The 12,224-nt window shown below is 43.2% G+C and overlaps 1 long non-coding RNA gene across 2 annotated transcripts; it reads left to right on the forward strand.

The window, feature by feature from the left end:
- Positions 1-271: 271 nt before the first annotated feature.
- Positions 272-11,304, forward strand: LOC140911436 (uncharacterized). Of its 2 annotated transcripts, none has more exons than XR_012158954.1 (4): positions 272-636; positions 2,371-2,464; positions 10,075-10,150; positions 10,523-11,304. It is a non-coding gene; the product is annotated as an uncharacterized lncRNA (long non-coding RNA). The 2 variants fall into 2 exon arrangements; XR_012158953.1 differs by having other exon boundaries at positions 273-636; positions 10,075-10,156.
- The last annotated feature ends 920 nt before the right edge of the window (positions 11,305-12,224 follow it).

Below are 12,224 nucleotides of genomic sequence, written 5' to 3' on the forward strand. Positions count from 1 at the left end.
ACTCTCTTATTGGTTGAAATGCTTGCCAACCACAGGGGAGTCCCCGCCTTCTACGTAGTTTGGTTGACGTGTGCGGCCGCCGATTTTACCCAGAATACCTCATGGCTCAGGCTTTGCATTGGGGAAGCGGCGGTTAAATTTCAAAAGCGGCGGGAAGGTGGGTGAGAATGCTGGACGCGGCTTTGAGGCTCCTCCCTCCCGTTGGCGTCGGGCCACCCCTGCCCGGGGTTTGGGGCGGGCCAGCCTGTGACGCTCAGCAGCCTGCCGGGAGAGGCGGAGTCTTCTCAGTCAGGAGGGGGAACACTGAGGTGGGCAGGTCCTTGTGGAGCCCGGAAGGGAGCTGGGGCACGGCGCTCAGGACCGTGACTGGATGGGAGCCGGTTAGGCACCGTTTGAACTCCCCCCACCCCGTTGCCCCATCAGGGCTCGCACCGTCCCCGAGAGAAAGGCCCGGTGGCCGCGGGCAGAGATGGGCGCAGAACACTGCCCCAGCCACCGGAATCCGCTGCCGCTACTAGGAAAGAGTTGCATAGCCCATGGGCTCTCCCTGTCCTTTACTGGCTGGGGCCCGTGGAAGACAACTGCTAGTAAAAGTCCTGGGTTCAAACCCTGCTGAAGATCGATGTGGGTGAGCAGGTAATTAAAAATAGTATCGTAATGCTTATGTTTCATACAAGGGTTCGGAATTAAGGCTGCACAGCTAGCGTTAGTTATGCCATTTGCCAACTTTTGAGCACTTTCCAATTTATTTTTTGTAACAAGTATATATTTAAAATTACTAAATTTTTTTTTTGATGCACCTACCTTTGGAGATTCATGCCCCGTATGGGCCCTCCTCTTTCTAAGAAAGAGTACTTTTGCACAGAACAAGAAAATTTTTGTTCTTTGTCAACATGATGTATTGCTTATGACAAAAAGCAACATACATAGCACAGTAGTAGAGTAGTACCACTCTACTACTGAATGAAATTGAACATAAAGAACACATATTGACTCACCTTTGTCTACGGGAGTAGGGTGAGCCTATTTGCTAGCACACAATTTCTGGTTCCTTGGTTTGATCTCGGAGATTTTCAACTGCAGATCAGTGTATAGTAATCAAGTAAAAAAACAAAACAAAACCCATAAACCACACAGATTAGAGATGTAAGAGTTTAAGTGGTTAATGATTAAACTCCACCCAGGGTCCTGGCTGCCAGCCCTGCACCACCCTCCCTGCTGCCACCCAGCATCCTGGTGTGGCCTGGGATCTGTCCCGGCTTCCGACCTGCTGCCACCCGGTGTCCATCCTGGCTGCCTGCCCCAGCGGGGCTCTGCTGCTGCTGCACCTGGGCCTCTAGTGCTGCCTGGCATACCAGTGCACCAAGCATCCTGGCTACTGGCCTCGCTCCCAGTTTCCTCGCAACTGCCAGCCCCGTTGCCACCCGGGCCCCACGCTCTGCTGCCTGCCCTACCGGATCCATTATATGTCATATATTTTGTCAATTCAGATATATTACTTATTGGTGAAGATTATGGGATCCTAACTTGCGGGGATTTTAGAGAAACCAAGAAGCACAAGTGACCAGAGTCTTCATCTTGTAATGGCAGGAAATTGATCTTGTGATCTCTGGTTACTCTTCTTTTAGATGGTGAAAATACTCCAAAGGTCCTACCAATATATCTTTGTTTTCCTGCTCCAAATACAGTAAGCAGTCAATACTACGGATATAAGAATCACTGCAATTAGACATCTAACCCTGCGCTCCTGGCCCCTGTCCATGTCCCCCCTCCCGGAAATGGGTGGGGGTGGGCAGGGGTAAGGAGGGGGCTGGCTTTCAGCACCACCACTGTTAAAAAAATGTTCCTGTGTCACTGGTTCACAGTGAATCTACCACACATATATATTATCTTTGTCAAGTGCTTTTATTAACAACAAATACAGCCAGTCTTATGTGTAAAACTAAAACCCACTTTTTGGTTTAACTTTTTACATAATATCCATGAGACATCCAAAAACACAAAAAAACAGATTAGAATTTCAACTCTACTGCTGATTTTTTGTTAAGAAAAATTATCATGTTTACATGCTCTGGTTTCAGTCTTGTGCACAGCAGATTAACAGTAAGGCCAGCATTGAAAAACACACATTCTGCAGGCACAGATGTTCCTGGAATGCACAGGTAACTGTTTGCCAGTTTTCCAAGCCTTGGAAAACACTGTGCATTAGCCTTTCACCACTCCAATGGACTGCATTCCAATGAAGGACAAGGCTCCCCGAAGTAATTTTCCAGTTCATTTTCTATTGCATTCTCCTTTTTGGTGTAACCTTCACCTAAAAGCATCACTACAGCACTCTTGAGTTTCATGCATTTTTTTCGGCCCTGGCAGGATCATTGGCTTTCATCTGATGCTCCAGAGAGTGACGAACAGCAGCCTTGAAATCAGCAACTTTTCCATTTTCGACAGGAGCTTTGCTTCTGAGGTGAGTTTGGAGAAGACTGTTGCAAATTGGATACATATTTGAAATTGACACTGACTGTTCAGCAGACATGACAGGTGTAGTGCATTTTAAAGTGGAAAGTACTGGTAAGATATCCTCTATGAATTGCCAGTGCTCATCTTGCAGCTGAAGCGTTCAGGCATCAGATTGTTTTGTTGCCGAGCTATCTGAAAGCACAGCTGTTATAGTCCACCTTTGCTCACCGAGTCTTGAAAACATGTCATATACCGAATTTCAGTGAGTTTTACACAATTGGATCAGACAGTGTTGCTTAACCTGAAGCTGTGTTTGTTTTCTTTCGAGTGCTTTTGCAGTCACAGTGCTGTGGTGGAAACGTGCAACTAGTCTACTTGCAGCTTCAATAGCCGATCCACACTACTTGAAGAAAACCCATCATTAATGGCTAGCTGCAAAGTATGGGCAAAACAATTGACAGATTCCCATGCAACATATCTCGGAATAGTAACTTGTAGCGCATTTTGGCTTTGTATTGCCACCAGGAGTTGCCTCTGCATTTTCCTGTCTTTTCTCATACTGTCTTTGGCCATGACAGTGCTCTCTCTGGCAACTGTCACGCTGTCCTTTTCCACTGCAATGATTTCCCGGGAAAGCTCTTTGTCAGATTGCCTCTCTGTCCTCAGATACTGCCTCCACCTCTGCATTTTTTTTTATTTGTTTTGAGTGGGCACTGTGTAATGATGCCTGTGAACATTTCATCATGACTTTTCTGTTTTCTCTCCAGCTACTCCGTCACTGACAAAGTCCCTGACCTCAATGGTCTGGCCAGTACAGGTGCCGCAGTGACGGGGTATTAACAGAAAGACAGTTGTTGTTCATATTTTGGGGGTGGCTTTGACAGCATATTTTTAAATGCATTTCTGGTTTTACGTCCCTGAGATTCTTCTCAGCCTGGGGGGGGATCCTCAGAGATGGTAAGTGGTATGTGAATTGGGATTTTTATCCATTCGGTATGTGCTGTTTGGCTTTGTAGCTGTACCTTGGAGATTTGGGGGGAGGGGATATATGTTCCTGGTCTGCCTTCACAGTTTTCCTGTGCCTTGGAGGTGCTTATATAGCAGGGATGGGCAAACTTTTTGGCCCGAGGGCCACATCGAGATTGTGAAACTGTATGGAGGGCTGAATAGGGAAGTCTGTGCCTCTCCGAACAGCCTGGGCCCTGCCCCTATCTACCCCTTCCCACTTCCTGCCCCCCTCAGAACCCCAAACCCATCCAACCCCCCCTGCTCCTTGTCCCCTGACTGCCCCCTCCCAGTACCTCCTGCCCCTAACCGCAACCCAGGACCCCACCCCCATCCAACCCCCCTGCCCCCCATCCCCTGACTTCCCAGCCCCAAAACTCCGCCCCATCCAGCCCCCCCCCCCCCCGAGACCTCCTGCCCCTTACCCAACTGCTCCCTGCTCTCCCCGCCCCCTTACCATGCGGCTCAGAGCAGCAGGACTAGCTTATTGGAAAGCCTGGGAGGTGGGCGGGTGCAAGCTGTGCTGCCCATGCAGTGGCATGGCTGTGGGAGAGGGGGTGTCAAGGTTCCTCCCCCACTCTGAACTCTAGGGTACAGATGTGGGGACCTGCATGAAAAACCTCCTAAGCTTATCTTTACCAGCTTAGGTCAAAACTTCCCCAAGGTACAAAATATTCCACCCTTTGTCCTTGGATTGGCCGCTACCACCACCAAACTAATACTGGTTACTGGGGAAGAGCTGTTTTAACGCGTCTTTCCCCCCAAAATATTTCCCAAAACCTTGCACCCCACTTCCTGGACAAGGTTTGGTAAAAAGCCTCACCAATTTGCCTAGGTGACTACAGACCCAGACCCTTGGATTTTAAGAACAATGAACAATCCTCCGAACACTTGCACCCCCCCCTTTCCTGGGAAATGTTGGATAAAAAGCCTCACCAATTTGCATAGGTGACCACAGACCCAAACCCTTGGATCTGAGAACAATGAAAAAGCATTCAGTTTTCTTACCAGAAGACTTTTAATAAAAATAGTAGTAAATAGAAATAAAGAAATCCCCCCTGTAAAATCAGGATGGTAGATATCTTACAGGGTAATTAGATTCAAAAACATAGATAACCCCTCTAGGCGAAACCTTAAGTTACAAAAAAGATAGACAGAAATAGTTATTCTATTCAGCACAATTCTTTTCTCAGCCATTTAAAGAAATCATAATCTAACACATACCTAGCTAGATTACTTATTAAAAGTTCTAAGACTCCATTCCTGGTCTATCCCCGGCAGAAACCAGCATATAGACAGACACACAGACCCTTTGTTTCTCTCCCTCCTCCCAGCTTTTGAAAGTATCTTGTCTCCTCATTGGTCGTTTTGGTCAGGTGCCAGCGAGGTTACCTTTAGCTTCTTAACCCTTTACAGGTGAGAGGAGCTTTCCCCTGGCCAGGAGGGATTTCAAAGGGGTTTACCCTTCCCTTTATATTTATGACAGGGGGTACAGTGGGGGGAGGGGCCAGGGGCTAGACTCCCTGGCCGGGAGCTCAAGGGCCAGGCAGGACAGTCCCGTGGGCCGGATGTGGCCTGTGGGTCCTAGTTTGCCCAACTCTGATGTATAATATCAGAAGAGCGAGTGGGGTGAATCTAGGGGTGAGTTCTATAGTACTCCCTCCAGCATTTAGGCTGTCATTACCCTGAGGCGGGTGAGTAGGAGGCAAAGTGTGACCTTTTTTAAAAAGGCAAAGGACAGACCAGTGAGAGATGCTGTGAAGTTATTCACCATGATGATTCCTCCAGAAGTGCTCGAGGAGTGGAAGGAGGAGCTTCTGACTGCAAGCTTTCCCTGGAGAGGGGGGTGGGTGGCCATGCAGCTCTTCCTCATAATCTCTGAACAATTTTTCAGCCTTACCTTTTGCTTTATCTCCCCTACAGACATGTTGAATGTGCAGAGAAAAATGGATAGGGTTCTGCAATGATTGCCTGAAGCATTCACTGTTACCAGTCTGTTAGAATGAGCATTACAGGGCATTTGTAAGGGATCAGTACTCTGTCGCTTTTACAGGCATGCAATGTCTACCTCATGTAAAGTGAGAACACTAACCAAACTCTTTTTCTGTAACCACTGCCTCAGTAAACATTACACTTGTCACAAAAGAATGTTTTTCTTATTTGAATCCCCTTGGGGAGGGAGGGCATAAAAACTGCAACTGTTTGCTGCCAGCCACCATTTTGAGGTGGCAAATGGGGGAGGGGAAGATATCATTTACCAAGCAAAGGGAAGGGGAAGTAAAAATAGATACATAGGCATGTGCCTTCTAGAGTGTGGTCCTGAAAATGGTCACTAACTGGGCTTCATCATGAGATAGAGGCCAATTACTTGGCCAGAGTATCCACCATTTTGAAAAGGTGTGTGGAAGACCAAGGGACAAATAGATAGCATAGGCTGATAGAGGGAGCAAGGCAGGGAACCTGGGACTCAGAAAATCTTCTAGCTCACAACGCTCTAGAGTGGCTGCAGCCATAGGGCACCTCGAACGGAAGCTAGTACAACCCTATAACATAATACATTAAAATATAAATGTTAAATTATAAAAAAGACTTACATGCCAAGATTCCCTTCATAGGATCTGCCTACTCAGTCTTGGTCAGGGTCTCAACACAGTTCCAAGAAGCTGCTCAAGGCATATTGTGAGCTTTTGGGATATTTCCATAGCTATTGTGATAAAATGGAATCCAGGAGCCAATAGACAAAATCTGGCTGTGCTCCAGCTTATAAACAGGGGAAGGAACATCTGGTCAACTTGACCCCAGAACAGTGGAGGGCATGTAGGTAAACAGAGAGGCCAATAATGATCACTTGAAAAGTAGGGTAGGATAAGAATAGGAAGACTGTCAAAGCAGTTTTCAGCAGCATTGCCTACACATGAACAATAGACTGAATTAACTTGATTTGTAGCAAAGTTAATAACTTCAAAAGAGGACTCCAGAATTTGTGATAAATGCAGGGTCAGTGCACTATAATGAATTGCAGCTGTGTACACAAGTGTTTTCAAATCAGATTAACTCAATTTAGTCCTGTTTAAACTCCCCATGTAAACCAAGCCTCTCTTATTATGTGGCTGAAGAGTGCCTAGCATATGGGGCCTTGATTTTAGTTGGGTCCTCTAGCAAAAGCTCTGACAGTGGGGACTAAAATGGTCTTTGTCACTATAAAATTGTGAGACTTAGCAACACTAATCACCGTTGCTGACCTCAAAAGTTTAAAAATCATGAACCAGACTCCAAAAATCATGAATATAAAAAATGATTCTGGTCTATCGTCTGATTTCTGAACTCCTAAAATTGTTGCACATGCATTGAGGATGGGCAGGAGTCCAGAAATCAGACGACAGACCAGAATCATTTTTTATTAATCATTTTGCCTCCCTTTGGTAGGTAAATCCTGCTCCTATCCCATTTCTATTTTGTGGTCTGTCATATTGTTCCCCACTTTGCTTTTTTGACCTCAACTGCAGGCTTCCCTCCCTGCAGAGTATGGCCTTTTCTGTGCCCTCTCCTATTTTTTTTCCTCCTTTTCCTTACTCTCTACTACCTTGTTTAATATTTTCCCCCTTACTCATGCAATCTTACACACAGTATGGAAGCTAACCTCTAAACTACTGGAATAGCCCCGGCATGTTGTTGGCAGCCAATGAATAAGAGCAGCTTGAGGAACCATATATTCATTTTTCAGAACAAATCACTGAAAATGCTCTTGGATACCAGAGTGATAAGATGGTTTGAAAATAAAGAGATGCATTCTGTAGCTATTTAGCCAAATCTCAACATTTCTAACTTCATGTGTAGTTTCATTTTCATGTTATTTTGATGCATTCTTCAGAGGGATCTGCTTGCTCACTTTCAGCATGTTTTTAAATGTTACTATTCTGCTAGTTATCAAAGCGACAACACTGGGAAAAGATTTCCTAAAATAAAGGAGCATGATGGTAGAACTCTAAACTGTACATATGCAGGTAAACCACCAGATGGCATGCATCTGTCACTTATTTTTGAAATGACTGGTCAATCTTAATGAGTGAACAAATAGGCTTATAGCTAATGAACACTAAATGACTGTTTATATAGGAAGATAGGCAAGGAATAGCAGTGACAAGATACTATAATTTGGTTGTATTTTCTTTAAGGCTGTATTAACTGATTTACATAAAATATGAACTGACCAAACCATCACCATAACTTGAACCAAACATCAGTTGAAGTTCAAATAAGGTGTAGTTACTGTTTTCTAATTATTTTTCAGTTCTCCATGCTTCTGCACTTCCTGGTTCCATTTGGAAGTGAAATGCTGAAATACCACACAGGTTACTTGTTTTTGTATGATATTCAGTACAATTTTTCAGACATGAGAGATATTACTAAAATCACTGTAGTACTTAGGCATTAAGTACAATAATTAAAAAACATACAAAACTAGTCCTTAATTTAACTTGGGAAAATTGTTTTATTTTCCTTCACCCATAATTCCCTGCCTATACCCTTTCCTTCTCTCCTACATCTTGATTTTTCATTTCCTTTGATTGCAGCTATTTTTCAGTTCAAAGAGCAGTTGGACTAAGGTTTATTCTGATCTCTAGTAGTACATGTTCAGGACCCAGCACTGCCGATGCTTTATTTCATCCTTAGCAGTGATATTTCCTATTTTTCCAGCACAATTCTTTTGCAGAGGAAGAGATGTTCCCTGATGACAGCAGTGTTCGAGATAAAGAGAAGCTAAGATACCAGAAGTAACTGAAAAGATTACATTTTATTTGCCAATTAAAAAAATTAGAGAGACTCCATGGTCATTGACTGAGGACTGCTGCAACATAATACAGTTTCTGCTGTGAAGTTACAGAACACAAGATTTAGTTTGATATAACAAAACAATACAATTTGAATGTAGAACACTGCTCATACAAGCATCTAAAATTTCTGTACATAAAAATGTACAAACCCAGAAAGCAAATGAAAAAATTGATTTTGAAAAATATGGGGAAAAAATTGTGTTCCTGTTTTTAAGAGGTACTGTGCACCTGAAGCTCCTGACATTGGACCAAACCACTGACCACTGCTGTGAAGAGCTTTCCTCCTGCTTCACAAAAGAGATGAGATGAATGCACATAGGAAGGAAACTATATAGCAGATCAGATGACATTACCAACCCTGCCACTTGTGTGGGTTTGGTACACAATGAAGCTGAAGAAATGCTGAGAAATATTTGACACATCACCTGCGAAACAGGTGAAACTCTCTGGGATGAGGAATGGCAATAAAGAAAACTGTTCCTACTCCTAACGGTAATTGTCAATGAAAATCCTACTGAAAATTGTGACAATGTTCATGATTCTCAGAAAGCCAGCATTTGACTGAGGAAAATCTCCAATGCTTATGCAAAACCATTCAGAAAGTACTGGTAGCCATGTTTCAACTAGGTATGACTTTTGCTGACATCTTGGATGTCCTGCAATTCAACTTCAGACCAGGGCATGGCATGGACACAGCCCCAGTAATACTAAGGGATGAAGAGAGGCCAATCTCATAATACCTGACCTCTCCACAACTTTTGACTGTCAACTGCAAGGTATTGCTGACCACTTACAAGACATCGCTGAACCAGACATCACAGCAATAGCGCTCCAACCGTTCTTTTCCAACAGGCTTAGAGGAATGATGGGAAACTGTTCCTCTTCCAGAAAAGTCTTCACTTGTGGGCTCCCACAAGGAACTATCCTGTTCCCCCTCCTCTTCAGAATCCAGGAGACCACTTGGAGAGGTGCTGCGACACATTGGTTTCATTGCCAAAAATACACAAGACACCCAGCTTTATTTCTGATTGTTTAGAGATTCAACTGCTATCCCCACTAACATGACACACTGGCTCCATGACAAAGACAGCTTGCTCAAACTTGTCTACATGGGGAATTATTCCAGACTAGCTTCATGGGTGGACACACTTATTCCAAAATAAGCATTTCTTATTCCAAATTAGGTTAATTTACTGGATTTATGTAATTTGGAATAAGGCTCTCTTATTCTGGGATAAAAACCTCCACACATAGAATTAATCAGGAATAGTTAATCTGCTTTACATTCACACCCTCCTGCATTCTGGATTAATTTTCACATGTAGAGAAGCCCAAAGACTGAAATGTTGGTAGTTGAAAGAGGAAAATGTTTTCAAGACATTATAGGAGATGGAATGAGTTGAATTTTACCTCTAGAAATAAGAAACATAATGTGGAAATATGCCACTGAGGCTGAAAAAAACCCTTAATTCTTGGTGGAAGATGGTAAACTTCACATACAATGCTCAGTTGAACCAAGCAACTGCATATATGATGTCTGATGCCCAAACTGAATGGATATCTCCTATTGTATCACTTGGGTTAAATGTCAACACCAGTGTGATGCAACCAATAGACCATAAAACAAAATCAGACATGGAAAATCCTTGAACTTGAGGCTTGTATGGAAGAACAGGGAATTGGATATATTTGTAATAACAGTGCAATTCAGCCTTATGATATACATTTAAATAAAGACAGAGGAAAATGTCATTATCAGCTAGATCCTTTCTTCCAGGTGCAGACATCTTCATCTTTTATACTGACAGAGCAGAAGGACCTAAGATGAGTCAGAGGGATTTTGGTGTGAAAGCGTAACAGTAATTTTATAAATTATTTTCTTTGAGTGTCTGGGTGGGTGTGTTAATAAAGTTTGATGCCTGTTTCTGAATGAGCAGCTCTCCCCTGCCCACTGACCGCTTGGCCAGTGCTCACAGGATTTATGTTTAAATATTAAGTGTTAGTGTTAAGTAAATGTTTTCTTTTTAAATCTGTGAATGACGACTTTTTCATATGTGTATATAGAGGCCATGTATATTACACTGTATTAGGTACAGAATTAGACTAACACTAAGACTAAAAGCCTTTGAATGTGGGATCTTTATATGCATGTTACATTGAAACTACTGTATTCTCTATATTAGTGGTTCTCAAAGTTTTTTTTTTTTTTTTTTTTTTTTTTGCAGACAACCTGAAAATTGCTGAGGGTGTCAACAGCCCACTTACTCATCTTTCCAAATGTTGTTTGTACCGTTAGCTAACTATTGCAAACCGCTTTGGATAAAAGTGCTATATAAAAAAACCCTTTATTTTTGTTCTACAAATAAAAGCACATAACTTATTTTAATATCAGTAGTCTTACCTTTCTAATGTGATGGATGTGCCCTCTCTTCCCTGCCGTGGCAGCCCCCAAGCTGGGGCTGGGAAGGAGGGGAGGGGTCTCCCCTGCCACAGCAGTCACTAGGCTGGGAAGCCACTGTGCTGCCGCAGTAGCCCCTGAGCTGGGGCTGGGAAGGAGGGCCGTCTCTCCCTGGCAGCTGCAGTCCTGAAGATGGGGAAAGTCACCTCTTTCTCTGGCCACTGCAGCCCTGCACGTCCCAAATTCCCCCCACCCCCTCTTCTCACCCCAGTCCCCTCCCACCTATCCCCTATTCCCCACAAGGCCACCACCTCATCTTATATGTGAGTCTTCTCCAGGATACAGGCACCTAATTGGTGGAACCTCACCTGCGCGGCTCCACTAATTAGGTGGGTGGCCCTTCATTCTCTTGTGTGCGCCCAGGCACGCACCTTAGAGGGAATTAGCCGTGGACCACCTGAATGGAGCTCACGGACCACAGTTTGAGAACCTCTGCTCTATAGGTGTTAGGTATTTTATGCAGTCTGTCTTTTATTTTGCTGTACTGCTTTATTGTGTAATTGTTAAATATAACTCTATTGTGTTTTATTAAATCCTATGTATCTTTTCTTGCTTTATTAAACTTTTTTTTAAAAAAAATTTCTGTTAAAAGAATTTCTGCTTGCATCAATCCTTGAGCGGAAGGCTGTATCCGTGTCCTTTCAGGGGTTAGCAAGACTAGTTTGCTCTGGGGAGTCCTCTGCAGGTTGGACACAAGCCCCCTGGTAACACACTGGCAATTCCTTTCAGGCGGGCCACAACCTTGTTACCCTTTTGTTAAATTAGAAGCGCTATTGTAGGCTAATTTAATTGGCACCTAAAATTTAGAGTAACACATCCTCCACATCCTTTTGTTTGTGCAAAATTGTACTTCCTATTTTTTGGGGATGCTTCCTGCCAGCAGTCTTTCTAATAAAAGAAGGGAATTATATAATACAATGTTTATCTGTGTGGATTTTGCTGAAAGAAATGTAAGGTTTTTTTTTTGGTACAAACACATTACTAAAGAAAGGACCAAAATCAGGTCTTGCAGCATCTGTCCATCATGAGTAAGTTTACAGTGCAGTTTACATTATTAGGATAGAAATGTGATTACAAAATTTACATTTCTAATATCCTCTTCCATTTAAACAAAGATCTTAATTTTTCTGTTATTAAATAAAAATATTCCATTTAAAACATATAGAAAAAATATATTAAGGCACAGGAGCTAGTTATTCTATTCTACTCTGCACAGGTAAGGCCTCAGCTGGAGTACTGTGTTCTGTTTTAGGTGACACTTTACAAAAGATGTGGATAAATTGGAGAGAGTCCAGAGAAGAGCAACAAAAATGATAGTCAGTTTAGAAAACATGACTTATGAGAAAAGGTTAAAAATACTGGGCATGTTTAGTCTTGAGAAAACAGTACGTGTGTGACTTGATAACAGTCTTCAAACCGATTAAGGGCGGTTGTAAAGACAATGGGCCTGTCCATTGAAGGTAGGACAA

The sequence above is a fragment of the Lepidochelys kempii genome, chromosome 5, assembly GCF_965140265.1.
Source record: "Lepidochelys kempii isolate rLepKem1 chromosome 5, rLepKem1.hap2, whole genome shotgun sequence".
Taxonomy (NCBI): domain Eukaryota; kingdom Metazoa; phylum Chordata; order Testudines; family Cheloniidae; genus Lepidochelys; species Lepidochelys kempii.